The sequence below is a fragment of the Ctenocephalides felis genome, unplaced genomic scaffold, assembly GCF_003426905.1.
Source record: "Ctenocephalides felis isolate EL2017-DRISC unplaced genomic scaffold, ASM342690v1 CF-g0.4_SCAFFOLD_01886, whole genome shotgun sequence".
NCBI classification, from domain to species: domain Eukaryota; kingdom Metazoa; phylum Arthropoda; class Insecta; order Siphonaptera; family Pulicidae; genus Ctenocephalides; species Ctenocephalides felis.
Window position 1 is genome coordinate 96,812,446 of NW_020538040.1, and position 26,395 is coordinate 96,838,840.

Here is a 26,395-nt window from a genome sequence, read left to right on the forward strand (position 1 = left end):
CACCGATTTCAAACATTTGAAAGCCATTCGATGTATTTCGATGAGGACTAGAGTTTATCAATTTAGTGCGACGATTGGCCTAACCGTTTCTTCGTAAATAGCAAAAAAGTGAAAAAATTTTCGTACACGTTTTAGCTCGCAATTCTGAATGGATTTTGAAAATTCAAAAATCGTTCGAAAAATATTGGTTGGGAATCGACCTGATTAGTTTTTGGTAAAGATCGGCCGGGCCGTTTTCTTGCAATAAAGTGTTAAAATTTTTTTTTCGAAGATTTTAATGAATAATTTTTAATGATCGATATCATGGTCTTCTAGGCCATACTAAAATATTACGAACTTACGAGAAGTCGTTTGCAAAAAATTTGTCAAAGTTTGCAAAAATTAGTATCGTTTTTTTGGCGTTTCTTAAAATTAGACTTTTTATCGGCGTTTGCTCAAAAATGCCTGAACCTACAACAGAATTTTAAAAGCCATTTTTGATGTACGATCTTTCGAGTCGTTTCTTTGTAATTTGGAAAGCTTTATTTATTAAGCTCATATATACTACCGAATCGATTTGAATAAATCAAAAACTGTTCGAAAGATATTAGTTGGGAATGATACTGATTAGTTTTAGAAGAAAATGTACCGATTTTCTTCTACCGATTATGGAACTTTTTTTGGCCATGTATATCATGGTCTTATAGAACTTGCTAAAATATTAATGCCTTACGATAAGTAGTTTAATTTTAAAAATTTATCGAAGTTTAAGAAAACGAGTAGTTTTTTTGACATTTGTTAAAATTAAAATTATACGATTTACTTGGTATAACGATAGAGTACTTGGTCGTAATGAACATACTAAACTATTAAGGTCTTATGGAAACTGGTTCAATTATAAAAATGGTTGATTTTTGACAATTAGCTTTTAGAAAATACTTAGTGTCTGAGCTAACGTCTTCGTTTGTTTACAATTATGTGTCATAAATCCACTTGGAATACTTTTAATCACTCATAAATTAATATTTTTTTTATTCATTAAGTCGATTATTTACATATTTTGAGAAGTTCATGTAACTTGCCTCAAGGCAAAATACCAATACCAACAAATTTAATTTATTTTCATTTTATCATATTTTTTAATTACAAGCAGTAATATAAACTTACCATAAATACAGACTTTGTCTAAACATAAGACTTTTTTGAAATCTCAAAAAGCGGATAAATAATAATAATAATAATAAACCAAATAAAATACAATACAAATTGAACGCAAATATAAATTATTTTATTATCATATTAAAATTATAATTCAATTTCCGTAAACATAAATAAAGAATTTGAATTTAAATACAATTTTATTTCAATACGAAAGGTGTTGAGCTGAAGAAATTTAAAAAATTTCTCAAGGGTTACATATCTTTTGCTGTGAATTCATCCTTTGGGAAATTTCACTGGCGAAACATATTTTACGCGACAAATTTCTCTTCCACTGAACGAAAATGTTCCTTGGAGAATACGCGCTTCGACGTCGTATAGCTCTTTCGGCCTTGATGTTTCCTTTAATTATATGAATCAGAACTTTGTTGATGTTTGATTTGACAGCATAATATGATATTTGTTTAAATTATATTTACGCTTGTTTATTCTGCAGGTATTAATATTTCGTAATACATTGCTTTGACTTAAGGAGAAAATCTTACTAAAGAATTTTTTATATATTTTTTTATATTTTATTAAGAAAGATCAGACCTGACAACTCATAAATAAAAAATTAAATACAAATAATACCTTCTAAGATTAGTTATTTTATTATTATCTCTTACGCGCTACGAAAATTTTGCTATATATTGACATTTGTAAATATGCTACATATTTCTCGATTTTATTGATGATTTAATAAAACCTAATTATAATTTATATGATTAAACAAATTTAGTATTAAATCAAAACTATATCAAGCTCTGTATCAGACTGGTTACGATCGTGCCATTTTTGTTTGATCAGCAATAATTTTGTCAATTTACCAGATAGCTGATAAGATGAAAGTAAATTAAATGGTAATTTAAACATTTATCTACGTCGAAATGCCGAAATACTGTCTACAAATACGATTTATCAAATCAAATCCTACAAAAAAGAGTGACTATCACAACCGTTCACACCCTCAGGACGGTTGTGGCAGCCATAAATATAGAGTAAAAAACAATATCTTTAATCACTAAAATGGTTTATAAGGACTTCTATTGTCAGTGTGCAACACAACACAACATAATCATTGAAACAAAGCTTGCTAATATAACAATATATAATAAAAAAAAATGTTAACAAGAAATCTTTGCGAAATCTTTGGTCATCTTGTTGAATTACTGAAGTATTACTTGCTGTTATTAATCCAATTCTTCTTTTTCTTTCTCTTTCGTATTTTGTCTTAGTTAAGTAAATTTTTTCTTGGATAAGAAACACGTGTTTTTCACACCAGACAGCACGAGATGATCTATGGATCATCCCTAGACTATCCGCATGCGGACATTCTTCGTCCGCAGGACCATCCAACGGTACGTCCCGCTTGTCCAAGCCTTATCCCTGAACTGTAAATATGTCCGCCCCTAGAGATAGCCACAGGATATCCCGCGCGGGATACTCCGTCCGTAAATAGGATAGGAATAGGATAGGAATCGGACATGCATTGTACTTAATTCTGGGGCATTTTAATTCATACTTTCTAGCTAAAAATAATATTTTTACTTAAAATATAATAAGAAAGAGGTCATTTTTTGAAAAAAAGTTTATTTCTCAAAATTAGTTTATAAAATACAACTTTAATGAATTATAAATTATAAATATAATACTGCCTCAAAACTGCATTGCTTTTCTGAAACAAAACAAATAATTAAAGCTGATCAACATAAAAACAAGTACACACATTACATTTATATATATATATATATATATATATATATATATGTGTATATATATATATATGTATATATATATACACGAATGAGTCAGAGCCAATACTTAGTTGTCTGCGAAATAACACTTTGTTAGGCATGAGCACAATTTTTAAAAACTCGATAATCTGTAATTAGTAGAAGATTGGTTACATCTCACTAATAGCGAAACATATGTTCTTACAAAATACCTCTATCGATTTCTCGAGTCAGCTTGTCACAAAATTTGCACTTTCTTCTCGCTCCTGTCTGGATAATATCTTTAGTCAACTGCTCTCAAAAAATTCTGCATCTAGCATTGAAATAAATATCTTATTATTACTAATTTGTATATCAAAACTCTAATATTTGGGTATAATATAATACAAATTATTTAATAATATATATACCATTTACTTTATTCACATATAATGAAGTACCACATTTTCTCGGTACTGATATCACTTATACAACAGCTTCCTCGGTGAATGTAATCAGTCATAGGTGACGGAACTGACAAAATAAAGCATTGATTCTTACTCTGATTACATGATGAGAGTATAACGTTTGCTTATTCCTTTCATCATATTTATTCAGTCATATGGAATTCATATATTTCTTCATTGTTGTTTGCTTCATCTAACAATAAGTGCATCTCCGCTTCTGTCAGACTTCTCGACTGTGCTATAATGATTTCAATATATAATACATATATATTATAAGCATTTACATTTATTTAATTTGATTGAATAATTATGATTTATATGTAAATTTAAACTCACCATAAGAAGCCAAAATTCTGGAACTGAAGAACATTTTTTTGACACTCAGACACTTTTATTTTTTCTGCTTCTTTTATCCGTTTCCAATGGGGTCCAAAGAGCTAACTTTTTAGAAAACGTAATCCCATATCATTGAAGATATTAATGAAATCACTAAATCTTACCACGCGAAAATTTTAACCTCATTTTTACGAAAAGAAAACTCATAATTAGTAAAATGTTAACATTTTTACTATATTACAATTGAAGTTATAATATTCATACTTACAGTGCATTTATCCCGTAATATTATATATTAATTAAGATAAAAATATATTTCGGCGTCTGTGACATGTCTGTGAAAAAGCCTTACAACAATAAACTTAACCTAAAACTAAAGTGTTTGAAGGAAACACTAGCGCCGATGGTCACACAACATGAACTATTAGCAACGCGCTAAAGGGAGAGGGACATTCATCCTTCGCCGCTGTCCCATCTTGCGGATAAGCAAGTTGGTCCATGGGACCATCTTGCTTATCCCGATTTGGGAGTCCCGATGCGAACAACGCTAGGAAGTTCCGTGGGATATGCGCGATATCGCAACGGTGTAGCGGACAAGCGGGATACTCCCAGGATGGTCTCATGCTGTATGGGACATGTCACAAAATACACAAAACAAAACTAAATAGGCGGAAGTCCCCTAGTGGCGGACACCTAAGGTTGTTTATAAATAAATCAAAAAATATTTTACGAAATGTTTATTAAATTGTGATTTATGTTAGACAATAAACTTAGAAATCAAACTAAATTAACAAAACCGCAAACTTTGCTATAAAATCATTAATATTATCAATCAAACTTTGGTATCAAAAATATGATTTTAAACAGTGGCACCTAGTACCGGACATTTCAAAATAACCTGCATTGATCACATATGTAGCCATCTCAACACTTTGAAATGTCTGCACATGTGTCTTTGACGAATATTCTTAGATATTGCAAAAAAAGTCACTATTCATCTACCCTTTTGACAAGGAAATACGAAAAATGGGGGTATGTAGTGACCGTTAGCTCCCATACAGAAAAATATTAAATAATTTTAATAAATTACATAATTCTCACAAGAAATATCAATACAGTCATTTTCGTTCATTTGGTGGCACCTTCTAAAATTGGTTAAAAGATCTAATAATATTCTACCATTTTACAGATAACAATCAAGTAGAACTTTTATCTTGGCATGCCACTCAAATGTAAACACATAAATATGCTAGAATTACTTTCATTGATATTTAGGTGACGCCGTGAGTTTGCGCCTAAAACAGGAAATGTTTGCTCTCGCCGTGGCCGTGTGCGTCACAGGCGAGGCTTGGCGCGTGATCCTGTACCTGTATGCCCCTCATGCCCCTTTCACTTGCATTTTGAAATGAAAAGATTTATACTCGCTTAAATAATACGTGTTAAATAGAGTGTCCGGTTCTTGGTGCCGTCCGGCGTTACGGGACTTCCCCCTACTGGTAATTATCTGCTGATGTTCAACTTACAGTAAAATAACAAAGTTATTAAAATAAATCGAACAAAAAAATTGCTTCCGTCTCTTTAAAAGCAATGCGTTCTACTCTAACTCATTGCAATAATAGAAAATTGTTCCTTTGGACTCTATTTCAAGATCAGTATAGTTTAGCAGTTATGACGACTGTCATTAACTTACCCTGGCACAACCGTACCCAGTTACCCTATATAGGCATGACACCTCAAATATAAAGGAAGTTTTTAAACACTATCAAACTTGTAACAATCTAACACTTACTTATCTCTGTCATATTAGAATTGTTAGAATTTGTGTAATAATAAATAAATTATTAGCAATCTTCGCTGATGTAGCAGTAATTTAAAAAATGATACTGTATAATGAAAAACAGTTAATTCAACAAAAGCTACTTGACATATATCACTGATTTATTTTATGATTGTGGGTCTTAAATGTAAAGTTGTGTGTAAAAAATTAACTAAAAATGTTTAGGGAAAAACAATTTTATTAGGTGCGTGAGTATTTATTAATATATAAGCGCAACTCTTTAGGCCTAACACAAATTCAGCATTTTCCGCATAATTTTGCCGATAGACGTAGCGTATTAAATACATTTGCCACTTCATTACTCTTGGCAAAAATAACAAATCGATATAAATTGCATAAGGAAAGCTTAAATGCTACCGCAAAGTTAATTATGTTATTCCGGGCCGTAAGTTTGTACCTCTGAAGTTAATGTGGCGCATCATTAGACCGCGGCTATTTTCAAAATGATCTATTACAGAGACTATTATAAAATCTGGCAGGCGTTATTGTGCGCGGCCTGTACGCAGACGTTTAACATAAATAGCGAATTGCAACGGCGTTGACTGCTATCACAACGCATCTATCAAACTTGGCCGGCAAACGAGCGATTCGGATTCAAAGCGATGGTAATTTATGAAGCGTTTAAATTATTTGCCTAATTATATGACGGCCTCGTCGTTTCTACACACGCCCACTCGATGAGTAGTTGAATCAGGTCCTAGGCGAATGGTCGGTCGTTGGATTATTGCAAAATGTTGTTATGAAAGATATTTATCTATTGCTAAATTCAGTGAGGGTGTTAAACATGGTGGTCACATTCTGCTGAAATTGATAAATTGGACGAATGTCATTTCGATACCAAAATACCCTCACAGAAATTTTACAAACCAGTCTCACGTTAACGTCCTGTCAATTTCATTATTCTCCACACATTAGTAATTAGTAACTTCCCGTAGGGTAATATAGTAATTCTCCAAAAATTTTAAATAAAAATTATTGCATAGGTTCTTTTGTGGCGTGCCTTAAAAATTTTTGATGTGTGTGTATGTAGTATATGTATGTATGTATGGATTTGAATTATATAAAAAACATTCGATTCCTATTCTTAGGGAGATGTGCTGGAAATTAAGTGTGTGAACAGAGAACAGAGCATCCCTTCGAGAATTTACTTGTATTGACGTATAATGAAGAATTAATTACATTTTTGCAAATACAGGTCTAGCGGTTTTGGAGATCCAGAAAAAAAGTTTAAAAAAATTACATTTGGCGGTCTAAAATCTATTTGTATCTAAAAATATGTTTGACAGTCAGTTTTTGATATTAGTCAAAAAAAATCTAAAAAAAACAGATATAAATGATCTTTTATTTTTACATTATTAATTTTTTTCAAATGTTTAAGTAAGTCAAAAAGTTCTAAATTCTCAATAAAAAAATTAAATTTTCATTTCCGAGCTGTTTACAATTTTGAGTACGAAAAATTCCAGAAATTTGCATTAAAGCACGATGCCATGCACCACTTTTCTGTTTAATTTTACATGTTTTGTTTGGCTGCATACTTTTTTTTCTGGGGACCAACGTAAATTGCAAATTAATCGGCATACTGCTCTTTGCATAAATGAAGTCACTAACCAAAAAGTACTGCATATATTAAATGCGCCTTACACACTCATCTTGGTATATTGGCTCTAGCCTCATACATAAATCATTGCACATTTTAAGAGTAAAGTTATGTTATAAAAATCAATCAAATTTTCTTAAAAAGAAACATTTTTTTCTGGTCGTAGGCCAGTATCCGTAGTATATGACCGAAATTGACATCAATTAAACATAATTATAGAAAGTAAAGTTACCCCAGTGGGTATTTTATTAGATACAATTTTACTGGATCAATCAATTGGCCATAATTTTTTTAGCCTTCTTAATTCTGGTGTATGAAGCAGCAAAGCAATGAGTTAATTGGGGTGATTTCCTAATTTGTGATGATAATTACTGAATCTTGTTTTTATAAAGTCTTTATTATAAAGCACCTTCAGTTTATCATGCAGAGTTTGATTGCTCACGTACCAGGATGCACCTGTCATCATTCTAAGTAGTTATGATTGTATCCGCTGTACCAATGCATTAGATCTATTCCGTATGACCAGATAGAAATTATTACCGTTTTATAAATCAAAATAATATTTTCGAGTGTTAATTTTTAATTATGTCTTATAAGCCAAAAAAGTTCCTTAACTCTAGATTTGATTTTTGTTGTGATGTGGCGTTTTCATGCTAGTTTGCTTGTATTCAACATAAACAGCAGTTGGTATTACTTGGTGAAAAAAATGCACTCCTGAGAATGTAATCTTATTGAGTATTTAATCTAAGATATGTGCAAAATTTATACGCTGGCATAATTATTTACTCAGAACTTTGTTCCTTTAGGTTTTGTTAAGTAAAGTTCCACTACTTAAAAATCTATCTATTATATATTATATCAATATTACGATCTCAACATTACGATTAAAATAAAGCATTTGACTTTAAATGTAAATAATAGGAGAAATAAAACTATGTGTGAGATAATATTAGAAGAAAAACTTCCAAGTGAAGTCTGAAAAGTGCAGGTTTATTTAGTGGTTCAGTATCAACCGTCAACGTCGAAATCTGTATATTATTATCACGAGCGCACAAACAACAACGGCGAAACCGGAGTCAGTGGCTTTCCCCCGAAGATATTATCACAATCATAAACCGAGTGAGCTGGGAGATATCACGCATACAATATTCAGATGAGGTGCGAGTAAAACAAGCAGCGTAGCCGGCGGTAGGGCGGCCGGTGGGGCGTTCGAGCGGTCGGGCGCGTCCGGGCCAACACAGAGCCAGAGAGCCAGCCAGCCAGCCAGCCAGCGACATCGAATAGAACGGGACTAAACGATAAAGTTTCCCGCTGCTGCGGTGCCATGCGATACGAACGAAAGAGAGAAGGCGCCGATCGAGAAGAAAAGCGCACACGGAAACTTGAACTCTGTTCGTTAACTGTGTTGTAATGGTGAAAAGCTCGAGTGAGCTTTCTTCCTTAGCAAGTTGTTTGTAAAAAAGCGACGGTCGGAGACGTGATTGTACAATAACAACGCGAGGGAAAGAATAACGAATGTTCTAGTTTAAAAGTTACGTGGTCGATGGGGAAATATTTATTTGCTTGCAGGTATCTTGATATCTTCCTTATTAAATCCACATATTTTTCAAAACTTTAAAAACATGCCTTTTTTATTTTTATTGCAAAAAAAAATCGAAAAAGCTTATAAATTATAGATATTAAACTATAGAAAGAAATACAAAATGTTCATATTCATACATCGAATTGCTGGTTAGAGACAAAAAAAAAAAACAACTTGCTCTCAACCTTATATATAGGGCATTAATCTTAGTTTTAGGCTTAGGTTAGGTAAGAGGCTAGAGCGATCCCGCTTCGAGCAACATGTTGTCAAGTAGTATTAACACTTTGGGGACGGCTGTCCACCTCAGTGGACAAACATACTCTGTGAGGCGCAGGCTTTTTTATAAAAGATGACTCAGTTTGCATCGGAAAGTTGAATAAATTACATATAGCAGTGATAAACAGTATTGTATTTTAAAAATAATTTTAAATTATTTTAGTAGTATTTTTAGCCTTTTTCTTTGCTATATGGTATTTTTTTTAATAATTAAAACGACCGAGCGTTTTTAAATATGGCAAAACGACTGGTAAATTTTGTGAATTAAGCAGTATTCTAAACGCGAGTGAATTAAAAAGGGATTGTATTGTCTGTTCTGACAGAAAAGCACCAGGAAGAAAGCGACTAACAACATTTTATTGTAAAACATGTCAAAATCAACCAGCTATGCATTTTGGAAATTGTTTTGAACGTCACCATTCTTTATAAAATAATCAAAAATAAATTAATAATATAAATGTATGTCCTTCAATGACCACAAATTTGTATCAAACAAATTGCATAACATACACAATGAAATCAAATTTACAGCCGGTAAAGTAGATTGTTTTGAAATAGGTGCCGTCCCGAAAGTGTTAATAACAGGTTTTACTTGAAAATACAGATAGCAACATGTTTCCTAGTGAAAATATCCATCATTTAGCATTGTTGCATCAATGAATATTTGCCCTATCACAGAAATTGTAATAATAATTTATTACAGATATGGGATAACTGTTTGAGTTGCTATCAACCAACTTAATACTAGTTGTAAAACCAACTAGTAATAAGTTAAAATCATCACAACAGCTTAAAAACTCTTAAGTTGTGATTATAGAGAGAAAAAGATAACCAGCCACCACTTGTATTCGTTACTCATTATACGTCGATAGTTTCTTTTAAGCTAAACACTCTTGTTTAAATTACAAGACCCTAATATAATTTTTAATTCGACATTATTTGATTGTTTCATAATATGTATTGTTATATTTAAATTAGATGCAACAGTTTTTTTTATATATAACCTTTATAAAAGCTTACATATGAGCGGGGTAGAAAGGACCATCTGAGCCTTTACCATAGTAAAGATATAAACTAAAATTTTACAAGAGATAATTAGTTAAATGAATATTCATTCTAACTCTGCTGAAGTTTTCTGACGAAATACCAGATCAGGATTATATAAGGTCTTATCTCCGTAAGAAATGTACCCATGAAATTTATATTTTGTATTAGTTGAATCTTAAAAATTCTAAATAAAAAATAAGACATTGGATCGATGTCCCCAGGCTGTCCCATTCAACTCAGCCTGTAGCTTAAGAAGATCCAGGTAATAAATTTGTAAAAAACAGCGAAAAACTGAAAATTAGCTGGAAGTTTCACTGAAGAATTTCGGATAGTTGTTTATTTAATATGCGTTATTTATTGTGATTTAACTGCTTTATTTGTCTCGATATAATTACTCAAAGTCAAATTGAACCTTGTGCCTTATCCTGCGAATATTTAAAAGCTAGAACAGAAAATTTAAGAAAGACGATAAATTTAGATTTTTGTTAGAACTATATATAAATATGAACAAATAAATTTCTTTAGATGACAAACTATAATCATTTTCCATGGTGTAATATATAATAAGTCTGAAGAAAATACATTTTTTCGATTCTAAATTATGGAAAAACTATAACAAGTAGTGCCTCAAGCTAAAATAATTATGATTCAATTTACCTTAAATCACATTATATTATACGTCAATAAACGTAATCAACAGATTTTAATTAGCCACTTTATATTTGTTAGTTTACGCGAAAGAAAAGTCGCGTCCGTGCGCGGTGCACGTTTAACTATCTGTGAAAAAGCCCGAGTCGGGGACATAATAGAGCAGTTAATACCGTATCCGTCCCGCAGAGGTTAGCGAGCTATCAAGACACGAGCCAATTTGTGGCGCGCTAAAAAAAGTAAGTGATCCCATTACACTACACCCTGAAAACCCACCCTCAAATGCGGCTTCATTTAAACGTGCTCACCACTGACGACTGTACAAAACACCACAATCATATCTCCAAGTATTTTTCCTGCGAGCAACTTCACTAGATTTCATGCACATCAATTTAACCAGATACCCTGCGCTCATATAATATTTATAAGAATTTTTATGAGAAATGAAAATATAATTTGATATAAAACCGTTTGGCCACTGATGATAGTGATGATACATGATATCGGAAAATGTTAAATGTATGAACTTCCTCGTAACTAGGTAAATATGCAATATTATTAATAAGATTAATATAAATTTTATATGGCCAATGAGCAAAATATCGGTTGCATATAATTTAGCATGAAAACATGCATGGTTTGATAATATTTTATATGTAGTATATCTAAATCCTATATACTTATACTATTTAAATATTTGATATTGTGTATATCTATATACTATACACATTTCATGTCCGTGATAAATAAAATTTAGTTAAAACTAGCTTTAGCAAAACAGATTTAATATAATATTTAATGAACATGTGTAACTTTGGGTAGTAATACAGAAAAAGCTGTAAACATCATTTCCTGTAAAAACTATTGTTAATGACTAAAAATTTTACAACTAAAGACATAAATTAAATTGAAACAAAAATTCTAATTATTAGCAACATTAATTTTGATGCATGACTAAAGAATAGCGTGAATAAAGTCATCACTATAATACCAATTGCTTACGGATCAAAACCCCTTTTACTAAAATGTACATGATAATGATATTACTCTAGTTAAAATATTGAACATTTTAGTATCTTTCTTCTTTTAAATATTAATTTATGTTAAGACGGTAGGTATTGAAGTAAAATTAGCAAGTTTTTAAATCGTATTCCGATGTTTAATTTTTTTTTTTGAGTGATATATTTACTCATCGATTACTAAATTATTTACAATATTTACACAATGTTATGCTTCAGACCATTTATTGATGACCCTCAATGCTTTCTTCTATATAAATATTAAGTGAAGTGGGTTATTCATTAGTAAGATAATTTCTCTAAATGCTTTCACCAGATAATACAGCACTGTTCAACATCGTCGAGGGCTGTAGTGGAGGGGTAGCTCAGTGGTAGGCGTGTCCTGAAGGGTATACGGATGTTAGCCGGAGTATGAGAGTCGTTTTCGCGGCGTGCGGGATGACGGAAGCGGCAGGCGCGTCAGCGGTAAGCGGATTCAGACCGGCGGTAATCTAAGTTGCACAAAGGAACGATTGTCCCGAACTAATTGCCAGCAGGGACTACTTTCCTTTAGCGTTGCTCGAAGAGTTTAACGTTCTATGTTATCAGATATATGTGCATAATAACTCGCACACATCGTCCTTTGAGTACATTAAATATTATATATATATATATATATATATATATATATATATGTACATATATAATAAGTATGCATACACATGTATATGTAAAAGTGATTTATTGAAATTATAAAGATTTTCAATGTTTGTTATAATATATTTTTATTATCCTGTCTTAAAATATATTAAATCCTACTTCTTGATAATTTACAAATATTTTTTAATGTACAATAGTAGGGGCTACAAAGTTAATAAATATTTTACATACGCAAATTTTACTGAATTCTATTATATATATATATATATATATATATATATATATATATATATATATATATATATATTAGGGTGGTCCTTAAAATGGTCATTTTCGAATTTCCTTGCTCCCAGGAGCTCAAATGGTTCCAAATTGATAAAAAACAATTCTCTGAAAATTTTAGCTCTTAATATTAACGTTTAGATAGAGCGCAATTCAATCAAAGTTTTGTATGGAAATAGCATGGAAAAATTATCAAAAATTTAAAAAATGTTTTTTAGATGTAATTTAGCGAACAAATGAATGAATAAAACTCATTCATTTGTCGCTAAGTTATACCTAAAACATTTTTTTTAAATTTTCAAAATTTTTTCCATGCTCTTTCCATACAAACTTTGATCGAATTACGCTCTATCTAAACGTTAAGATTAGGAGCTAAAACTTTCAGAGAATTATTAACTTCCCGTAGGGCAAGTTATAGTAATCGCAAAAAAATCGAAAATGAAAATTTTTATATATCTTTACGTTTCAAAGGTTTCTGAAGATTTTGGCATACCTTAGAAGAAATGGATGTATGTGTGTGTGTGTGTGTGTGTGTGTATGTATGTATGTATGTATGTATGTATGTATGTATGTGCGTGTGTGTATGTATGTGCGGATACAAATTTTCGTCGACGATTTCGGGAACACGGATCAACCGATTTGAATAATTCAAAAAACATTCGATTCGTATTGATAAGGAGACGTGCTGATTAGTTTTTGGCGAAGGCAGGTCTAGCCGTTCCGAAGATACGGGGCAAAATGTGCCGAAAACGGTAACTCAGTTTTTAAGAGAACGGAGCGTCCGATTTGAATAATTCAAAAAACATTTCACTTGTATTGACAAGGTGAAGAATCGATAAAATTTTCATGAAGGTAGGTCTAGCGGTTTCGGAGATATGGAGGAAAAAGTAAAAAAATGAGCCATTTGGCGGTCAAAAATGATCATTAGACATATGCACATCAAATTATCAGATATTTTATAGAGATTTTAACAATAAGTATACATTTTGTTAACATTTCTATGGGTTCCGTACCAATGCTTATGCGTTAGACAGCGACGCGGCGCTTACGCGCTTTATATTTTGTCCCTATGCAGTTAAAGCAGTACGATTGCTTTCAAAAAAATTTCAGATCTTCTACAATATGTCAAAATACAGAAAAAAAAATTTTTTTCAAAAAAAAAAATGTTTTTTTAAAAAAAAATTTTTTTTTTCAAAGAAAAGTTATTTTTTGTCCAATTTATAGTTTCTCAAAAATCTTATTCTTTCAAAGTAATTTTTTTTCAAAAATGTTAATTGTTTTAAAAAAATAATAATTTATGGTACGGGAAGTTCCAGCAATTTGCCTTAAGGCACGATGCCTTAATTGCCTTAAGACAGAATTCCACTTACAGCTAGTTTTTTATCAATTTGGAACCATTTGAGCCCCTGGGAGCAAGGAAATTCGAAAATGACCATTTTAAGGACCACCCTAATATATATGTATATCACTGTTCTTCAGAAAAATGTTTATTATTATCATGACTGAAAATACTGACAATGATAGGTTTATTAACAAAGAACTGTATTTATCACTTGTAATCGTTGGCCACGCAATAAAAGTCGACACATGTTGTAAATTATTCTTCTCGCCCGACGGCATCATAAAATAAATTTATATACATTATCTGAAGCTTAATGGTGCGCGGGTGTGGCGCCGCACACAGTTTCTGTGTATACACTTGTCGCATCTTTATCGTAATAACATCTTGCGAACACAACAACAGCAACACAACCGCGTGGCAATTTGGCCACCCATCCGCGCACCGACGGCAATTCCGAAACCTTTTAAATCATATCCAAACATTTACAGAATAACCATTACAACCCCGCCGCGTCGATCCCGCGGCTCGGTCCGCTATCCCCAATCGGAAGCGATATTCTGTACTTGCCGGCACCCTCGTGCGAAGCGCTTCCTAGGCGTACCCGAGCTCAGTCCAGAGCCAATAGCGCCGCGCCGTAGGCGTTCACGTACAACGGCTACAGAGCGACGTAGACATCAAAAGGCAACTCCGCCTAGACGCGCAATACTATTTCGGATGTCGAAAGCGTCGGACGAAAATTAGGAAGCTCCTGTGTGCGGCGTGTGATTGTGATTTCCGTGCGTGTTGTACGCGAACCATAAAACATGTGGTCTGATATTTGCTTTTCAGTACGATCGTACAAATGTTGTAACGTTTTCACATTTGCATTTTAAATCAACAATTCCTAATCAAATTATTTAATTTAAAAAAAGGAAAAAAAATTTAAGTGTCGTGCGTTTTGATCAGTGCGATATGGTGATGATGATGCAAACGACGGACGCTTGCAATGCGGACTACGGTTACCGTGTGCCGTCGGCGAGTCCTGCCCGTAGCGATACGAGTGAGGAACTTGTAGTGGACGGAGTTGATGGAGAATCCGGCGATTGTCCGAGAACGCCAGAAGCTGTCGATCTGACCAGATCACAACCGACTACTGCATCAGAATTTTACTCGCTCAAAGCGAAAGACAATGGCGCCAGGAATTCTCCGGTTGGAGTTGTTCCTTTGGTTGCAGACGGCGTGGCGACGAGGCCGATAGCCACACAGGAGCCGCCGGTAGCCAGACGTCTGGCTTTTTCTGTAGAAAACATTTTAGACCCAAATAAGTTTACCGGTGGAAAGGATTGGACGAGGACGCGGCCGCTTTGGGCAGACGATAGAGATGGAAGTGAATCCGGTATGTAATAATAATATAAATAATTAAATAAACAAATTACATATATATATATATATATATATATATATTATAACTAGATATGTTATATTTTATTTTAAACCAGATAGAATTTGTAGATGTAATGTTAATATTAAGTGCAATATCACTTACATTAGTAATACGGTAAACTTCTCCCAAATAAAACGTTCTCAAATGTATACTTAAATAATGACTTGGTATTCATCATTAGACAGTTTTCTAGATAAAGTTAATATTAACATTTTAAATGGTAAATTTAACAATTTTTGTAATTGATTTAAAATTAATATTATTAATAATTATAATTATAATCTTACTGTTGTTATCAGTAGGATAACAACATAGGATTAGGATAGGATAGGATTATTTTTTTTATTTTTTCAATCCCTAAAACCCTACAATGAGAAACTGCGATACGAGTGACTATCAATAAAATAAATAAAAACCGCTAATAATGATTTGCTATTCTAATATATTTCATACTACCGAAATTATTTAGTAAAAAAGGCAACAAATTACATTGTAATAATAAACTAATTTAAAAAAATAATTGTAAAGTATGCTACTAAATTAAAGAAATGATTAGAAACAGTATGTAAATAGCAGCTAAGGGACCGTAAAAAGACCGATGTTATGTCAAGACTATGTTACCAATTTTCATGCAAAATGCTACTAAATACAGTCAAATTGACATGTATTTGCAGTGCGATCAGGCGTTTTACACATAAAATGCAACTTCACTCAAATGTTATCAAGCCATACTTCAAAGATCCAGTTATGATAACGTATTATATATCTGCATTTTCTAGATTAGGTCTTATATCTAAAACGCCTATAAGATTTTCACAGTTTTTAGTACCACTTTATATGGAAACTGCAACATAACAAAGCCTAGCTATAACATTGGTCTATTTTACGGCAGAATCGGTTCCTTAATATTCCATATTCAGCTTCTGTATTTTGTTTATACTCTTATTAACTATGTTATTGAATTAGATAATCACTTCGTATTTTATTTAAAGTTCAAATAATGAAGGTAATAAATGAAATAAATGTGATCAAATGCGTTATCAAAATAATATATGAACATATATATCAAATAAATGAAGTACGAATATTACAATTTAGTATTATATAGAACTATATAATAATAACGGATGAGGTGTTAGATAAATTACAATAACACGCCACAAATAAAATGTCAAATATTAAATAATAAGATTAAATATATTAGTCTGAATAATTTGAAAATCTTCAGAAAATCCAATTCATCTAATTACAAGTCGTTCAATTCACCCAGCTCGATTTAATGACGAAGACTAAAATAATCTGTTAGTCGATAACCGTTCGAGCGCATCTCGTCGCACTTGTATAATTTAATGTGCGCCACTTTACTTCAAAACACGGTTGCGAAGTGCCCATAAAACGTGAAACAGCATCAACCCTTTCCGAAGGGTGAGTACCGCGTCGTCGCAAGGAAGCCGATGATCCCGGTCGGCTTAACAACATTTCCGTGTCTCGCTCGCAATCATAAGGGGAGTTTGAATTAAAATCAACGAATTACGCGGCAGCGGGGGCGTATGAGTATCGTTCATTAATAAACGATATCATTGATGGTAAAGATACTATTAGAATAATTATCGTGAAGAGCAGAACAATTTGTAAGCAATGTCTAAGTAGTCATTTACCATTTACGTATAAACCAGTGGTATTGTGTCATTTTTTTTTACGGTTTAGTAGAAAAAGACATTTCGGACTCCAGTTTACGGTTCGGAAAAACAAACAGTTTCGGTTCGGTTTTCGTTTAAACCCTTGTTCATAACGATATGTTCATTTAAAAATGTATCATAAGTTCAATTCATCAAAACAGCAATTCCTTTTTTTTCATAGTCAGCAATTCGTTCGTTATTAGAAATTATATTTATGGACCGATTCTGCTGCACAACAGACCAACGTTATGGCAAGGCTATGTTATAAAGAACTTTCTATACAAAATATTGTCAGAAGCCATGGTGTTGCTGTGCAGTCAGGCATTTTTCTCAGGTTGTCAGATAGATAATCTAACTTAGAAACCGCACAAATGTAAAAAAATAACGATTTTAGATAACATGGTCTTTCTAACCCAGCTTCATAACATACGAGTGACGTTGCAGTTTATGTGTAAACTCCTGAATGAATAGCAAATACATGATATTTTGACAGTATTCAGTATAATTCAGTAGCATAATGTATGGAAGTTGTAGCGTAACATGACCTTGCCATAACATTGATGCGGCAGAATCGGCCCTGTCCAAGAAGGAAGTACCGGGACGACGTTCTGGAGCGTTCCAACTCGATAAGACTACTGGTATTAACCTCCTATAGGCTAAACATCCTTTGTTTTACATCTATAAAACTTAGAGGAACAAAAAATCACTATTTATATTAATAATATTTATATTTATTATAAGCAATTGAAAAACAAAAAAATATTACTGAATTATGTGATTTAAGACACAGTGTCTCATAATACTTGTACTTCTGTGTATAAAAATGCTATTTAAGCTTAAAAAAAAGTAAACGTCATAAATATTCATATTGGCCATCTTGACAACATTATAGAATTAAAATTTATGCCCCATCTCACAAAAAAAGACCTAAATAGGTTCTTTGGTAAAATATTGAAAAATTTAGAATGTGACCTGAAAATTACGTAAGGCTATAGACGGTTTATGATTCTAGAAAATCCATCCAATTTTTTGATAATAAGTTTCTAGAGGGTTAACTCTAAGAACCACATTTATGTTATACATCTAAAAAAAATTAGAAAAACAAAATATCTGCAATTATAGCCCCTAGATGCAAATAAAAAACAAAAAATTCTTTTTAAACTATTTTTTGGTATTAATGAATTATGTAACTTAAGACATAGTGGCCTATAATGTTTGCACATCTATATATGAAAATTTCATTTATGGTTAAAAAGCCTAGTAAATGTCATAAATATTGATATTGCTTATCTTGACAACGTTATAGGTTTAACATTTATGCATCATCGCACAAAAAAAGCTATAATTATTTGGTAGAATATAACAAAAAATTGAATGTGACTTGGAAGTTACGTGAACTCATATAGAGTTAATATCCCTGATTTCAGAGAATCCAGCAAATTTGCTGCTGATAATTTTCTCATTTCAATAATTCCTATTTTATTAAAATTAATTATTTAACAGGAGGCTCATCTGATCATCACGCACGAATAATCATTAACCTCTTAATGATTTTTTGTAGCTAATATTGTTAACTCAAGTTATTATTGAATTTCATCAAACTGCTTCAAGTTTAGTACTCAGAGCTGTCATTTCCCAGGAAAAATTTATCGGAATACAATTTTAAATTTAATTACAATTTAAAAAATATCTAGCTTCGAACAAATTTTCGAATAACGTGATAAATAAGTGGTAAAAAAATTTTATAAGAAATTTTTCTAAACCAAATCTTTAGAACTATTCAAATGATATGATTATTATAATTCTATTTTATTTCGTGTGTATTGTTTTTAGTACGAATTATGATCTCTAAAACGAGATTCCTTTGGAGTATAAAACAATTTGAATATCACAAATTCAACTGTTCTCTGTAATTTATATTATTCTATACAATTGTATAAAAATATATTTTTGCGGGTTTTGTAATTTTTTATGTTTTATATTCGTAATTTGCAATTATTCAGGATTTCCTAACTTAATTTTGATATGTTAGCTAAAAACTATAAAGTAAAATATTTAAAGTGTTGATATAATTATAAAAAAACTGTGTTGCCATATCTCAATAACTGCACCGATCATGAACTTACTTATTAATGTTTACTGATACATTTTTACTAATTTATTCATGAAAAACATGTCTTTAATATTTTATTATATATCTCTCTGATGTTCAATTTGTCGATATGTTTCACTGCTTCATTATGATACTTATACTAAAAATTATTATATAATTAGTGTTCCCGAAAAATACGTAATAAATAAATACATAAAAGACTGAATAAATATAGATATTAAAAAGTCCATTGTTCCGAAACGAATTCAACATCCCTGAATGGTTAAAATTGACTACCGTGTTGATTCAATAATCTCAAAGGGTACACGCTTTACGAGAGCGAGCGCTCGAAAACGCGTAAAAGCTTCATCCTCGAACAGCCTTTGAAACAAGTACTAAATAAGTTTAAATCGTCTTTAATGGACACACAAATTCGTTAGCAATGATGGTATTTTAATTTGGTTTATCTATGGCTGAAAAGATTTCACTCGGGGCAGCCGGATAACAATCGAGTAAAAACAGCTTAAAATTTGTGAAAGACGAGTAAACAAGATTTAATAGTAGATATTTAATATTATACATTTTATATATAACAATCATACGTTTTAAACTAATAATAAAGAAATTAGGTAGTCGAAAACAACTTTAAATAATATATAATGTTTTGATTGCATTGATTAACGGAGATTGATTAGTTTTTTTTTCCAAAAAATATGCTTCATGTTCTTGATGCAAGAAATGAATTGTTTGCAAAATCATTGTTTTTTCATAATACATCTGCTGAAAATGTGTGATCAACAGTTTGGAATATTTCATATTTAACAAGTTTTTCAAACAATTTAAATAAAGTTTCGAAAAATTCATTCACATGTTTTTACTGATAATAAGGAGTTTTTAATTTTCAAAAATAATTAGGATAGGGAAGGGCACAAAGGTCTAACTTGACTTTTGGCTATTACACTGCAAAAACCAAATCAACTGCATCAAATAACACATATTAAACAAACAACTAATTAACTTTGTTCAGTAAAATACCTGATTCAATTCATCAATGTAAAAATGTGTTTTTTATATTTTTTATCTTGAAATTTGTCATCTTGTCCTTTTTACCCCAAAGCGGGGTAAAATGATAAAGCCAGGAGACAAATAGATCAAATGTCTCATTTTTAGTTTTGAAAAGATTTTACAAAATAATAGTTTCATTTTTCAACCAATGCAAAATATACATTTCATTTCATTCACTTTTTTCACAAGGATAACACTGTATATAACCTTGATCTGGTATTTTGTCAGAAATATTCATAAGCAGAATTAGAATAACTATTAATTTAATTTACTTCTCGTAAACATACTTAACTCAATTTACTTTTTTCAAGTTTAATATTTTTTATTGTTTACATCTTTGCCAGGGTAAAGATTCAATTAGTCTTTTTTACCACACCCACGTAAAGCTTTTAGAGAGGGTATATAAGAAAATTGTTGAATTTAAGTTAGAAATATCAATACATCTGAAACAATTATGTATCGTGTACTTGGAATTTATATCAAGGCCTCGTAAACTAAACAACAGTCCTCACAACCAAAAAAACTAACGAAAGAAAATACTTTTGTTATTAATAGGATTTCGAACATTTCCGTTTATCTCCTGATAGCCATGTCGTGAGAATCAATGGCTGCTTATACAAGTTTTGCCCTCTACTTTCATATATTATTGTTAAAAAATTTCTCAACTTTACTTGTTTTTGACCTTTAAGCCCCGCTCTACCCTATTATATATATATATATATATATATATATATATATATATATATTTGTACTTGTTTTCTGAATAGTAAAGCCAAAAAAATAGATTTTTTGACAGTAGTAGTCATCAGTTAAAAACAAATGTTGTAGCTATTGTAATGAGCAAAATGATGAAAAAAGTAATTGAATTTATAAATGGATAAATGATGTGTAGGTACACTAATTCAATTATTATTTAATATAATTTTTTAAACATTGTTATAAAACTAATAGTTTTTTAATCCCTTTTTACTTTATTCTCGACAACTTTTTTCATATAAATTTTTTTTCATTATTTGTCCTGCTAAGTATTTCACTTAAACCGATGTAATCATTGTAAAATGTTGTGAACTTTCACATAGACATGCATCATATAAAGTATAGTACTATAGTGTATAAACATCGAAGCAAGTGTCGGAGAAAAAGTTTTCACCTAGCCCGACGCTGCTCGATGTTGTCCATTTTGAGTCATTGGGGTTAAGAGACTGCGGTCGCGACGACAACTCCGCCGACCTACCCTCCAAGTTCCCGCCCAATCAATTGCGTTATCGATATCGCAGAGTCCGATGCTAACACGATAATTGATTGGGGATCGGCCTGCGGCGGTGCTCTGCCGAGAGCTATAGCCGACTTTCCCCCAACGGACAGAGCAGAATGAAACCACACATACGATAGATGTTCATGGCCCTGATCAACAGAATGATGTCGGATTGTATTTCCATTTAGCGGAAAATTATAGACGTCTATATTTTCAGGATATAATTATGGGAAGATTAACTATTTTTCAGACTTCATGAAAGAGTGCTAAATTTCAAATATATTTTGTAACTGTCGTGGGGTAAGTTATAGTATTCGCTCAAAAATCGAAAATTAAATTTGTTGCATATATTTACGGTTCAACGGTTTTTGAACATTTTGACATACCTCAGAAAAAATTGATGTTAGTGTGTGTAGTATATATAAGCAGTATATATAGTAGTATATATTTTGTATGGGTAAAATTTTTTGTCTACGATTTAAGGCGCACGGATCAACTGATTTCAATTATTCACAAAAACTGGTCCAGCTGTTTAGGCAAATGAAACAAAAAGTGCAGCAGATGGAATTCGATTTTTGCAACAATTAGATTGATTCGAAATACATTCCATTCATGTTGACGACGAGAAGTGCTGGTTATTTTTGACTAAGGCAGGTCCGCTCGCTTAGGAGATACAAAGCAAAAAGGTCTGAAAATTACAGTTTTTGTTAAAATGAAGCATCCGATTCCAATGATCCAAAAAACATTTTGCTCGTGTTGACAGTGCGAAGAAACGATTAGTTTTTGGAAAAGGCAAACAAAAATTATATCAAAATTTCATTTCCAAAATGGAATTTTCATTTCCAATTTTTTTTCTAAATATCAAAAACGATTCAGATTTTAATGTTAATTCTAACTAAAATTCTAAAACTCACTTATATACTTGAAACAAATGATTTTGTAATTCAGTTGATAGAATTCTTAGAAATATGAGTTAAGGTCCATCATTGTAACTCCGTTTGATTAATTTTTGTTTATTTATGTTTCATGTAAACTTATATTAACGTCGTCGTCCAATTTATAAGCTCTTATATTTTATCTATAAAATACGAATAATAAAAGTTACAATATTTAGAATAATCCATTTGAAAAGTACGGTTACGAGAAGTACTAGAAATTTGCCTTAAGGCACGATGTCATACATCAATAGTTTTTTTTTATATATAATACAAATTAGGAGTTGAATTTGATAGAAGTTGATCAAAAAAGACATTTTATTGACAAAAAATGCTGCATGGCATTACTATTCATAAAAACGTATATGTTGCGATTTAATCAAGTGTTTTTCTGCAATTTTAATATTTGAATTATAATTATTATAATTATTGTCAGTATATCATGTTAAGGAGTTTTACACTAATAACATTCCTATATAATAAAACATGTTTCAATCATTTACTGCATAATCCCAATCATGTGATTTGGAATTGATTTTAATATTTTTTTCATACAATTTTACTCTCAAGGGAGAAAAAAATATATTTTATTTTGATTAAGATACTTTTTAATTATATACATGGTTTATTTTCAAGAATTACCTTTATATAGAAACCACGAATGTTGTTTTACCATACTTTGTTCCCAATCCCAACTTGGCAAAGTACAAACCGTTTCCAACATCGCGAGAAAACATTATCGGGCCGCCCAGAAAAACTTTAAAATGCATAATCAAAAATTCCTTTTCATTATATTAATATTTCTAAAATATTTTATAGCCATCATTGTTGATAGCTTGCGCTCATCAAATAAGCAGGCTGGCTATCAACAATGATTGTAATACATGCAATGCAATAATCGATTGAATGCGATAGAACAAATTTTTTTTCTTTAATTTTCTTTGAACAGCGATCAGAACTTATGGGTTCTATCAGCTGTTGTGAATAAGATCTTACAAACTACGTTTATTTTATTGCAGATGGCAACCCAAACAGTTGTCACATCTCTGTACGATAAATTTTTATTACAATCTCTGTAATAGGGCAAGTATGGTGCAACAATGCCGGGTGAGGGCTATTTTCACTTGGAAACATATTGCTATCTATATTTCCAAGTGAAAATCGTTGTCAATGTTGCCTGACAACAGGCTACTCGAAGTGGGTATCGAGTCCGGGACCTCTGAAACAAGCCCCGTCGCTCTTAACCGCTTACCTACGGGCGAGCCGGAAGTTAATCATAAAAGATATTTTATTGACAAAAAATGTCGATTACCGAGCTGAGACTGCTTTTTAATTCGTATACGTATTCGTTATACGTATAGGTTGCGTTTATAATATTCTATAAAGTTTCGTCCTTCCCCAAATTTTAATTTTTGTCATACATGCAATGAGTAATATTTATATAATTATATTAATTGTCAGTATATTTTTTTTTTTTTTTATTTTTTTTTATTTTTATTTCATTAAGTAATTACAACTGTCTATAAATATGACATCTAGTAATTTTTATGATTAATATAAATAGAAAGGGCATATCAGGCCGCCCAGTGGTGGTCCTAATATTATTGTTGTTAAACTAAGGTAGATTTGATCCAGGTAGTCTTAAAAACTAAACAAATTAAACTATACATATTAGATAAAACAAAACGAAACAAACAAAAAAAAAAATAAATAAAAAAAAAATAAAATAATAATAATAATAATAATAATAATCTTCTAATCTAAACTAATCTAGTTTAAACATAGGAGTAGGTCTACATTATTTTTAAACGATAACTTAAAAACCTTATTGTGCTAACTGAATAAGTTTTGTTCTCTTCAGTCTGTAATCGAAAGTTGTGTCGTATAATTTGGCTGCAAGTTCGTTGCTGTGATTGTCAATATTTTGTTTGTGTCTCATTGAATAGTTTTTAATTTCTTCTGTGACTGTGGCTGTGCAAGTGTCTTGATGTATCATCCAGTTGGGGACATATCTGGGAGCTCCCACTGCTTGTCTAATTGTCAGTATATTATGTTAAGTAGTTTTACATTTGCAGCATTTCTAGATAATAAAACATATTTCTATCATTTACTGCAGATTTTCTCATATAAATTGGAGTAGATTTTAAGATTTTTTTTTTCATAAAAACAGAAAGTTAAACTTTGTTTTAATGAAAACAATTTTGATCTTTATACGAGTTTTATTTATATAGAATAATAATTTATAAAGAATAATCTTTATATAGAAACGACGAATGTTGTTTTACAATACATATACATATGAATTATTGAGTATGATATGATAAAATGTGCATACGCAAAATTACTCACGCAATTAAAGTACATTGAAGTATACGTGCTTTTTGTATTATAGAAAAGTATACTATTTGACCAAAACAAAAGTTGAATTCGGACCTACTAAAATTTAAATCACGCACGATAATGAATCGCCTACAGTAATTATTGACTTAATTATATATATATATATATATATATATATATATATATATATATATATATATACACTATATATATGCTAGTTTATATATGTCATTTATTCTGAACTTTGTTCCCAATCCCAGTGACAAAGTACAAACCATTCCCAATATCACGTGAAAACATTTTCTGGCCGCAAAAACTTGAAAATGATTGAAATATTGAAATACGACAGAACAACCATAATAAACAAGATAATTTGTAAAATTTTGTTTTGTTCATCGAGCGATGTTTTGCCAAAAAACTATTAAAGAAAAGCACAAAAACGAAGTGATTTGTCACGATAATAAATAACCAAAACTTACGAGCATTCGTTGTTTCGCATTACAACTGTCTGATGGATAACGTTTTTTTTTATTAGTAGAAGTAATACAAACTTAAGAGTCCTATAAGCTGTTGTGCTAATTAGACTTGATACTAGTCAGTTCTACAGGCGGCAACCCAAACAGTAGTCCCATCTCTGTGTTAGGGATTATTATTACAATTTCTGTAATAGGGTGAATATTTATTAATGCAGCAATGCCGAATGAGGGCTATGTTCACTTGGAAACATATTTCTATCTCAATATCCAAGTGAAAATCGTTGTCGCTTCTGCTTGACAACAGGCTGCTCGAAGCAGGATCGACCCTAGAACCTCTGATTCAGGTCCAGTCGATCTAGCCATTGATGGGCAACGCAAAGGCACGAATAATACTCATTAAGCTTGGTTATAATTTGATAAAACATTGCGTGCACTAACAACAAATCAAATCAATAAATCTCTTACACCCACTTTTGCATAATTCTGGATGTCGATGATGACTCTTCCAAAATACTGGGGGATTGACACTTCAATCTGTTTGTGTTTGTGTATGCACGTTGTCTGCAATCAGATCAATATACAGATCGGCATGATACGTCGAGTGACCGTCGGCTGCATGCCGCATCAGATTTGGAATTACTCGTATCATATGACCCGAACAACTGGCATTATCGAAGGATCACACAAATCACGACGAAATCTACAGAGAGGCGAGACGAGAGGATTAGTTGATATTCGGCAAAATGACGAGAATTTAGTTAAGGAGATAGCTGATGATTAGATTACCGGAAATTGATTAAGGATTACTGATTTTGCGTTTAAATTGTAGTTCAAAAAAATAATAACTATGGCATCGTGTCTTAAGGCAAATTTGCTGAAATTTCTCGTACCGTAATTTAAATTTTTTAAGAACTTCAAATTTTAAATTTCTTTAACATTTATGATAATTTTGTCTTTTTGTGAAAATCTTGAATTTTTTGACAACTTTGAATATTATCTTTGGTAATAATTTTAGAGCCAAAATATCGAGGGCGCGTAAGAGGCGTATCGCAGCCTAAGGGTTAAACATTAGAAGTCTCCATACAGAACAAAACCTTTGCATTATTTTTTTTTAATTTATTTATTATTATACAGTGATCAGAACAGTAATTACATTCTATGAACTGT

The 26,395-nt window shown here is 31.4% G+C and overlaps 1 long non-coding RNA gene across 1 annotated transcript; it reads right to left on the minus strand.

Annotated features, from left to right (window-relative positions):
- Positions 1-3,006: 3,006 nt before the first annotated feature.
- LOC113378674 lies at positions 3,007-3,819 on the minus strand. Its single transcript, XR_003367212.1, has 4 exons — positions 3,695-3,819; positions 3,323-3,596; positions 3,125-3,225; positions 3,007-3,061 (listed from the first exon to the last, which is right to left on the minus strand). It is a non-coding gene; the product is annotated as an uncharacterized LOC113378674 (long non-coding RNA).
- Between the last annotated feature and the right edge of the window lie 22,576 nt (positions 3,820-26,395).